The sequence below is a fragment of the Amphiura filiformis genome, chromosome 4, assembly GCF_039555335.1.
Source record: "Amphiura filiformis chromosome 4, Afil_fr2py, whole genome shotgun sequence".
Lineage (NCBI taxonomy): Eukaryota > Metazoa > Echinodermata > Ophiuroidea > Amphilepidida > Amphiuridae > Amphiura > Amphiura filiformis.
In genome coordinates, this window is record NC_092631.1 from 9,743,422 (window position 1) to 9,753,356 (window position 9,935).

Here is a 9,935-nt window from a genome sequence, read left to right on the forward strand (position 1 = left end):
TTTTTCAGCCAAATTAAGTTTTTGCTTAAATCATGTCTCTATTAGCATGTGCCATTGACATAAAGGAGATTTTTGACACCATAATTTATGCCTAACTTAGCTGTTTGTCTGAAGATATTGCTCTGATTTTTGTCACAGGCCAAGGTCAATGAAAGTCACATTCATGTAATCATCCTAATCGTTTTTGATAATTCATTTTAATTTAACTTATTTTCATTTGCTCTTGTCCGAATATTCATGAAAAAATATGTTTATATGCATGCTTGAACCATATTTTGTGCTTTTTCTCAATAAGACAAAAATGAGTTAGGCAATTATTGTAGAAGGGTGACGATATATAAATTCTAAAATGGTGTCACTGCTCATCACGACGGCCGGGCCAGGAAATTTCAGCTGACTGGTATAAATCAAATTCAGTCAAATGAAAGTGGCTAGAACAGACCCAAGTTAAGGGAAGTAATAGTGTACCATTTCCATAAGAGATAGAATTGTATTTCTTTTTCACAAAATGTTAGTTTTGTTAATTTGATTCCAGGGTATATGTCGCCAATGCATGTCACTTTTTTTAGTAGCGTAGCCAGCGGGGCAGAGTGCCCCCTGACAAAAATGAAATAGAAAAGTGCCCCTGTGATGAAAAATAAAAGATTTTGTCATCTAAAACCTTGATTTTGGCAGGGTATGTTATTAGTACATTAAGCTTTTTGGACAATCGTGTTTAGTCAGAATTTTGAAAAACATCGAGCACCAAATGTTACACCAAGATAAATGTTACAATGTTACTTCAAATTGTCTAGGGCTATGCCATTTAAAATTCACACTCCCCCTGTGGAAGATTTTGGAAATATCTGCCACAGGGGGAGTATGAATTCAGATGGAATCAGCACATTAGGGTATATGTCGCCAATGCATGTCACTTTTTTAGTAGTAGCGTAGCCAGGGGCAGAGTGCCCCTGACAAAAATGAAATAGAAAAGTGCCCCTGTGATGAAAAATAAAAGATTTTGTCATCTAAAACCTTGATTTTGGCAGGGTATGTTATTAGTACATTACGCTTTTTGTACAATCGTGTTTAGTCAGAATTTTGAAAAACATCGAGCACCAAATGTTACACCAAGATAAATGTTACAATGTTACTTCAAATTGTCTAGGGCTATGCCATTTAAAATTCACACTCCCCCTGTGGAAGATTTTGGAAATATCTGCCACAGGGGGAGTATGAATTTCAGATGGAATCAGCACATTAGGCTGCTCCATTTGAATTTCATACACCCTCGGAGAAAGATTCAACCTGAATCTTCCGCTGAGGGAGAGTGAGTTTCAAATGGAGCTGCTAATAGGTTAATTTCATTTGAAATTCATACTCCCCCTGTGGCAGATATTTCCAAAATCTTCCACAGGGGTAGAGTGCATTTTAAATGGAATAGCCCAATAGTGCAGTCAATTGGAAAATTTTCACTATTTCAATACTGTTTTTGTCTTTTTTTTTTGCATAATATTTAAAATGTTTGCCATGCAGAAATCAAGAAATCAATTCAAGTTTTGCAGTCTTCTGCCAATTATTGCTTGCCCCCTATAATGCTTGCCAAAAAAGGTTAGGCATTTACACATAATCATTGCACCTCGCAGAAAGATTATTCAACCCAGCTGAAGACTGAAAGTTTCAGTCGGTTCATTCGTCAAAATAGGTTTGTCTCAATGGTTTGTGAGATTTAAATTAAATCATAATTTGAACATACCCAGATGAATGAGAATCAACAAAAGTTGCTTATTTAAAGGTGATGTTAAAGTATTTTGCAATGAACAACTTTTAGAAATATGAAAACATGTATTTACTGACATATATTTTATTTGACATTATAATGTGACCATGTGGGTATGTTATTACAATGTTTTTGGCAAATCCTGTACTTATGTTGGTTTGCACATTAATCTCCAAATGTGATGTGTAAAGTAGTATATAGAGGTCTATACTTTGAATTTGTTTCTACGCTCACCTGTAATGGGTTTGAGCACTTTTAATTCCAAAGTTAGTCACCTGAAAAATTATACTTGTTATATATCATGTGTATGTAATCTATATTTGAAATAAAAATATGTAAAATTGGATGTCGTTTATCCTATATAAAGTAAAATATAGCAGACATTACTCTTAAAACGTTAACACAGGGTATAGTCTTTTAAAAGCTCACTAAACCTCCACTAAATTATCAGATGGCATAACCAATTTGAGAACGATGGGTCAGAGGGGAGCACAACCTTGTGGTATTTGCACTAAAATATTGAGACAAATAACCCAGTGGGCACAATTGGTTGCTACTATGTTGTGTCAACGTCAATATCTAACGTTGGACGACGGTTGCCTGGAGGATGGATATGAAAGTTTTTTTGACGCCAAAATAGAACGTTGGTGCGACGTCCACATTCAGCGTTGTGCAGACGTTAGCCAACGTCGATCCAACATTGACCCAACCCTAATAAAGATGTAATTTGTGACGTTGGGCTAACATAATATCTTTGATGTTGGGCCAATGTTATTAATCCATCCATTGACCAACGTTAAACCAACCATTGTCCAACGTTGATCCAACCATTGGCAAGTAAGCCCAATGAGACGAAAAATCAAAAAAAAAGAAAGAATAATATTATTTAGTAGCATATACTCTGCTTACACAGAGTCTTACACTTAATACTGTCTATATTACAACGGAAGCAAATTTCCTAGCTTAATTTTATACATAACACTTACCTTGATGTACCTTCCGGGATTCGAACCCATGACCTTTGGTTTATGAGACTGATGCCCTACTGACTGAGCTAACGGGGTTTACATATTCGATGAAGTGTTTTAAGTTAATATAAGCAATATTTTGATGGCTAAACCTACTAAAGTGAATTATTTAAAGGATATTGATCAAATTTACTGTAAATATTGATAACATTTACTAAATTTGTTGATTTTTTTTCTTTCTTTTTTTTTAAATAAAAAATCTTACTGACGATTGAATTTCAAAGTTTTATTGTTATTATAAATATAATTATATATTTATTAGGTTTATATATTACATTATCACTAAGCATTATATTCATCACCATCATCATCATCATCATCACCATCATCATCAACATCATCATCATCATCATCATCATCATCATCATCATCATCATCATGAGTTGTAACATCATCATCATCCTCATCATTATTATTATTATTATTAGTTTATCTAGTGGGCTTTTATAGTCTTTATTTAATGTTACACTTTAATACGCCTAGTAAATAGAAAATTTTGGACCAACTTGACCATTCCGATGACTTGGAAACAGTAGGCCTGTCAACTGTCATGCTGTTTACCAACGTTGGTCCGATATCGCAGACGGCATTCTGACCGTCATATTAAGGTTTGTGAGACGACGTTTCCCCAATCTCGGCGTAAGAAACTGTCACTTTAAGACAATATAAGCCAAATGCAACATATTTATCGTCGGTCGCACCGATGTCGCCAATGAAGTGTTACCGTACTTCAACGTTAGTATTGAGGTCATCGACAACCAGCGTATGGCAGACGATGTCGTCAAAGAAGTGTTACCTCAACGTTATATTGAGATCGTACAACAACCATTGCACGGCAGTCATTATGTGACCTTAATACAACATCTTTATCAGGGGCGGCGGAACGATTTTGAAAGTGGGGGGCCAGTCAGGGTGATGTAAAAATCTAAATAATGGCCGCGAAGCGCCCATCGCGTTGCGCTTGCGCGGCACGGGGGTGGGGGTGTCTGAGGGGGATGTGCCCCCTGAGAAGTGAGAAACTTTTGCAAAATGAAGGCCCAATTGAAGCCATTTGGTGGACCATTCTGTCACTATTATTGTGTACAATTTTAGTTAGAAAAATCCGAAAATGGGTTAAATGAAGGCCCAAATTGAAGCCATTCGTGGATAACTTTTTCATTATAATTGTATAAATTATTGCTTTTTAGTGTTGGGTGTCCTAATACAGGGGAGTTGGAAATTTTGCAAAATGAAGGTCCAATTGAAGCCATTTCGTGCATCATTTTTACACTTTCTTTAAGCATGTTAAGGGTCTAGAATAGAGATTTGATTATTTATGTTCACCCGACATGTTACACACAGCACATTATGGGTTAAAAGTGGGGGGGCCAGGCCCCCCCGGTCAAAAAAGTGGAGGGGCCACTGGCCCCCCTGGCCCCCCCGCTTCCGCCGCCCATGATCTTTATCGCAGTTGTACCGATGTCGTCAACAAAGTGTTGCTTCAACGTTAGTATTGAGGTCATACGACAACCATCGTACGGCAGACGTTGTTGCGATGTCTTCAATCATTGGTGTACCGATGTCGTCAATGAAGTGTTACCTCAACGTTATATTGAAGTCGTACGACAACTGTCGCAGGGTAGTCAACAGGTGACGTTAATGCAACATCTTTATTGTCAGTTGTACTGATGTCGGCAATGAAGTGTTGCCTCAACGTTATATTGAAGTCGCACGACAACTGTCGCAGGGTAGTCAACAGGTGACGTTAATGCAACATCTTTATTGTGACAGTTGTACTGATGTCGGCAATGAAGTGTTGCCTCAACGTTGTATTGAACTCGTACGACGATCGTCTTACGGCCGGCATTACCACAACGTTTGTGCGACGTTGTCACTAATAGGTGTACTGACGCCCTAGATTATTACTTGCGTTAACGTTGGAATTTGGTTGCCCGACGTCCGATCTTATTACAACGTCCATACAACGTAGTTTTTCCCGATTGTGCCCACTGGGAAAGCTGACACACAAGAGAAATGGTATGGGTTTTATAAAGGAAATCCCCAAGGCTTGATATAAGGGGTGTCATTTCCACCCCATGTGCATGAGGTACAGCCAAAAAAACAAGGTCAGCCCATATCAATAAAAGAAATATAAAAATGACCTCAAAATATTTTTCAGGACTAATAGCTAACACAGGTGTTCTCAACAGGCAGCCCACCAGCCCTTGATAACAACTCTAAAATATACAGGAAAATTGGAAGGAATTGAGGTATTTGGCCCTCAAACATGTATTCAATGTATGTGGCCCATGAGCATATAAAGTTGATAACCCCTGAGCTGACATATTGAGCACTTATAGACAGCCGAGACATATGAAAAATGTATATGCCTCTTAAAGGTGGGTCACCTGATTGACGGCCTCATCCCCCACTTTACCCCATCAAAATGCAAATTTTGGTATCAGGTGAAAGCTCATATTTTCTCATTAACATATTGAAATTAGCCATTTCAAAGCAGTATATTTCCGAAGAAATCAGCAAAACACTGTCAAATTGGTCTCGACTGACCATGTTTGAGATTAATTTGACAGTTTTTTGATGATATATTTGGAAATAAACTGATTTGGAACTGCTAATTTCAATATCTTATAGGGTCTTTCATTTGATATTAATATATTACATGATCATGATGATTATCATCAATAAAAACACTATAGACTACTAGTATCACAGCGTATAAATGTCAGTAATTCATAAGGAATTAGTCACATTTATAAGAAACATTTATATGTTGTGCTTGAAAGGGACACCGTTCTATGATATACATAAGTTTTAAAGAATTCAATTTTCAAAATATATCGGGTCACTTAACCAAAATAATCAAATCAATACATTTTCTATTCTTACACATTCAGGTGTATGCTATGTTACTTTGATCAGTGTTACAAACGCTGTAGAAAATAAATATTTTGTAAAACAAGATGTCGTGTGAACTGTGTCATTCTATTGGATCATATTAAATACTCCCTTGTGTACATGCATGTACAAGTAACCAGCTTAGGGATGAAATCAAAACTCAACCGCCAGTTCCGTCCGGTTGCTATTGTTTAGAACAATTTTACGAGTGCTATAGCTGCCTCATACCATAGTAGGGTCAAAGCAGCATAAAATAATTTAAGTTCGTTAATTACTCCAGTACGTTTTTTGAGATGTTATTAATATGATTTGTACTTCACTTATATTTTGGGTTTTGGTTTTGGTAAAAACGTTTAATAACATTTTAATGTCAGGTTTTATAAAGGTCATGAAAATGTTTTAAAAACGTTTTCTATGAAAACACACAAACTTTTTTAAATGTCAAAATGTTATTGTAAAATATTTTGTACGCAACATAAAACAAAATGTTTCATACAAATTATTTTACAAGCCAAAAAAAAAGGGGGGCAAGTAATGGCAAGCCAATTGGGAATGGGAAGTAATTTTGCACACATTTATGGGGGCATATTTTAAATAAAGTATGTTTAAAAAGGCTTATGAAAACAGTACAGAATCATTTAAATATGCACAATTTATTATTATTATTATTTATTATTATTATTATTATTATTATTATTACAAGGATTTATTGAGCGCATTTCCACAATGTCCAATGCGCTTTACATAATAAAAATACATACAAAGTACAACTACAAGCTACAAAAATACATATCAAAAGCCTTATATAAAAATGGCAATATTACCAACTTCAACAACAAAAATATACATAAACATATCTGCATGGAAATTCAAAAGAATAAATTATTATAATATTAAAACCATGCTCACTATGCTTGCATTATATCTACACCATTTTGGAAACTGGGATACTCGTAATTATTGTACAGCCCTAAATTAAATGTTATGATCAATGGTATCACAGGCTTTGGTCAAATCGAAAAATATTCCCGCTTTCATTTCATTATTTTCAACTGAAGTACCTCAGAACTAATTTCAAGATTGCCCATTTTAAGTTTATAGATATATTAGACTTTTTTTTTTACTTTTTGTTTTTTACTCAAGTTTTTGTTTCTATTGATGTATTAATATATTCCTGTCATTTCTTTATATTTTCACCAAACAAGTCATTCGATTTACACTTATCTCAAGTCTGTTGAGTGTTATATACTTAATGCACCATCCTCAAATCGGAAGCTAAATGATGTCAGAATCAGGGGCGTAGCAAGGGCATCAGGGGCCCATGGACAAGGGGCAGTATGGGCCCTTTTAACCAGGGCGGGATTTAACTTAGGGGGGGGGCCTGGGCCAGGCCAAAATTTGGAGGCCCGAACTCACGTGTCGAGGAAGGCATATGTGCACTCAAGTCAGTGGCCAAGTTTTGGTTTACGTATAATATAGAGGGGGACTAACATATTTTTTTCCGATGTTTAGGACATTTGCGGCAAAGTACGCGAAAAAAATCAATATCAGACTATTTTAGCCACAGATCAACATGAATTGCTATTTGAATGCGCGCGAAGCGCAGACAATTTTACAATTTTGCCCTATTTTTGCCAAAAAAACGTGCCGTTTTGGGGTTAAAAGAAAGATCCATAGGGCAATTTGGGGCCTCCAAATGTTGGGGGCCCTGGACCCGGGCCCATCTGGCCCAATGGTAAATCCGGCCCTACTCTCCATCAGCCCTTATTTATTTTTCGCTCTTGTGCTCGGGGCCCCTGAACCCTCGGGGCCCATGGACTTTGTCCACCCTGTCCCCCCGCTTGCTACGCCCCTGGTCAGAATCCATCATGTAGGCATATCCCTTTGCCCCGCTGTAACTAAATACCTTCAGAAGACATATAGAGTTGTCTAAAGGAAAATATTAATGTGCATGCATCCAAAAGTCAGTATATGGGTCATTCTTCGGTAAGGTGCACTTTTGAAGGTTTTGAAAATAGACATTTCAAAATGATTTTTCTGTTAATTTTTTTACAGATTAACAAAGAGACATGTCTCCAGTGTAGTAAAAAAGTGTTTGGCTCAATCTTTATTAGCAGCTTGATGTAATTTTTTGGCTTTTTCTGCAGCTAATGTCATCTCCATCACGGTCGTCATCTCCGTTACAATTGCAACGAAGTTCAACTGATACCAAAAATGTGTCACACATTGAACATTTGTTTTTTACCTATAGAGGAAGGCAGTATAACCAAGATTATGCAACATATCATTACATTTCCATTTGACCAGTTTTAAGGTCAAAGCAGGGCATTATCTGTAGAGTGACAGAGATGATGTCAAGGAATGGAAATTCTGCTGTATCATCTCCGTCACGTGACGGAAATGATTCTCTCATGGTGAAAATCACCCCAAACATCATATCCGTCACAAAATTGTGACGGATATGACGTGATGGTATATTACGAAATTAACAAACTTACGACCCTAGTGGTACAACTATAACATACACATGGTCAATAAAGGAGGTGAATAGAAATAAACGTACAACTGTTGTAATTTTGAAAAAAGTAAAATAAATAATGCGAACATTGTAGGTATCAGAAGCGGTCGGAGATGATGATTAATAAAGGTACCCACCCGTGTTAGTGAAGAAATGGTTATAGTTTTGATGAATTTATTGTGCCAACATGAGGAAAAAATGTCTAAATGAATTTACTGCATATTGACTTGTGCTCTCTAGGTCAAATAAATGACCTTACAAAATTAGTATTTTTGCTGAACCATGAAATGGTCTCAGCCTATAGTAGTCTATGTTACTTCCTTGCTTACTTCCTTACTTCCTTACTTCCTTACTCCCTTACTTCCTTACTCAGCAACCTTTTGGTCTGAAATGGACATATCTCTAAATGCCACGGAGGTATGACCCCATGAGTTATGTCATATGAAAGAGGAAAACATAAAGAATATAATAAAAATATTTCCAAACGTCAGAGGTCATCCAGGGGTCACAGGGGTCAAAAAAGGTCATTTTAACCAAAAATGCTCCGATTGAGCTTACATTTAAAAGCAATGATCCTTATGACATTCTAAACATGTTTAAAACATTTACAAATTTATTTAAGGTCATTAAGGGATCATAAAGGGGTCAAAGGTCAAGCTTTTCAAAATGCTCCAATTGAGCTGAAATTTATATGCAATGATCCTTATGACATTCTAAACATTTTAAAAACATTTTAAGGTCATAAAGGGGTCAAAGGTCAAGTTTTCCAAAATGCTCTGATTGAGCCGAAATTTAAACGCAGTGATCCTTATGACATTCTAAACATGTTGAAAATATTTTAAAATTCATTTAAGGTCATTAAGGGGCAATAAAGGGGTCAAAGGTCAAGTTTTCAAAATGCTTCAATTGAGCTGAAATTTAAATGCAATGATCATTATGACATTCTTAACATGTTTTAAATATTTTAAGTCATTAAGGGGATCATACAGAGGTCAAAATTCAAGTTTTCAAAATGCCAGCTTTCCACGATCAAGGTATATTAAAACGGCATTTAATGAAACAGTCTTATTAAAATTAATACTATCCACCACAGTATTGCTGCTTGATTAGATCGTCACAGTCATTCGCCTAACTTACCTTGTGGGCACAGTTGCTCTAGTTTATTTTATATTCTTTACTTTTCCTCTTTCATTAACACCACTCGGCCGGTCATACCTTTGTAGCATTTCGAGATTATGTCCATTACAGACTCCGGGTGACATTGGTATATAGGCCTACCACAATATACTGCCGAAGCCACATGGTTCAGCTATGGTGCGGTTATCGCTCTAGTTCTCCAGGCGCTTCTAAATTTTTGTGACGGTAGATGACGCAGACATAGGGACAGGACATTTTAGACATATAGGGTGAAATTATTTTTACTCCTGGCTATGAAAGATGTGTTACAATAACTTTTTCTACAATATACAATAAATAACTTGTCATTCCGGTGTTTTTACGATGCTGAAGTTATCCACTAAAAGATATCAGCATCAAAAATTTTGATGACCCCAATCGGGACATGGGGTTTTGGGGGTTGTGACACCCTGTATAAGCAATTTTCTCGAAAATAAGAACTTCTTTTAATATTTTGATGTTTTGAGATATAAAAGGAACGTCAATACTAAACAACTGCAAAAATAAAATTCGAAATCATGTTTCGTATTTTAGTTATGACTCCTGAAAGTGGAGGGAC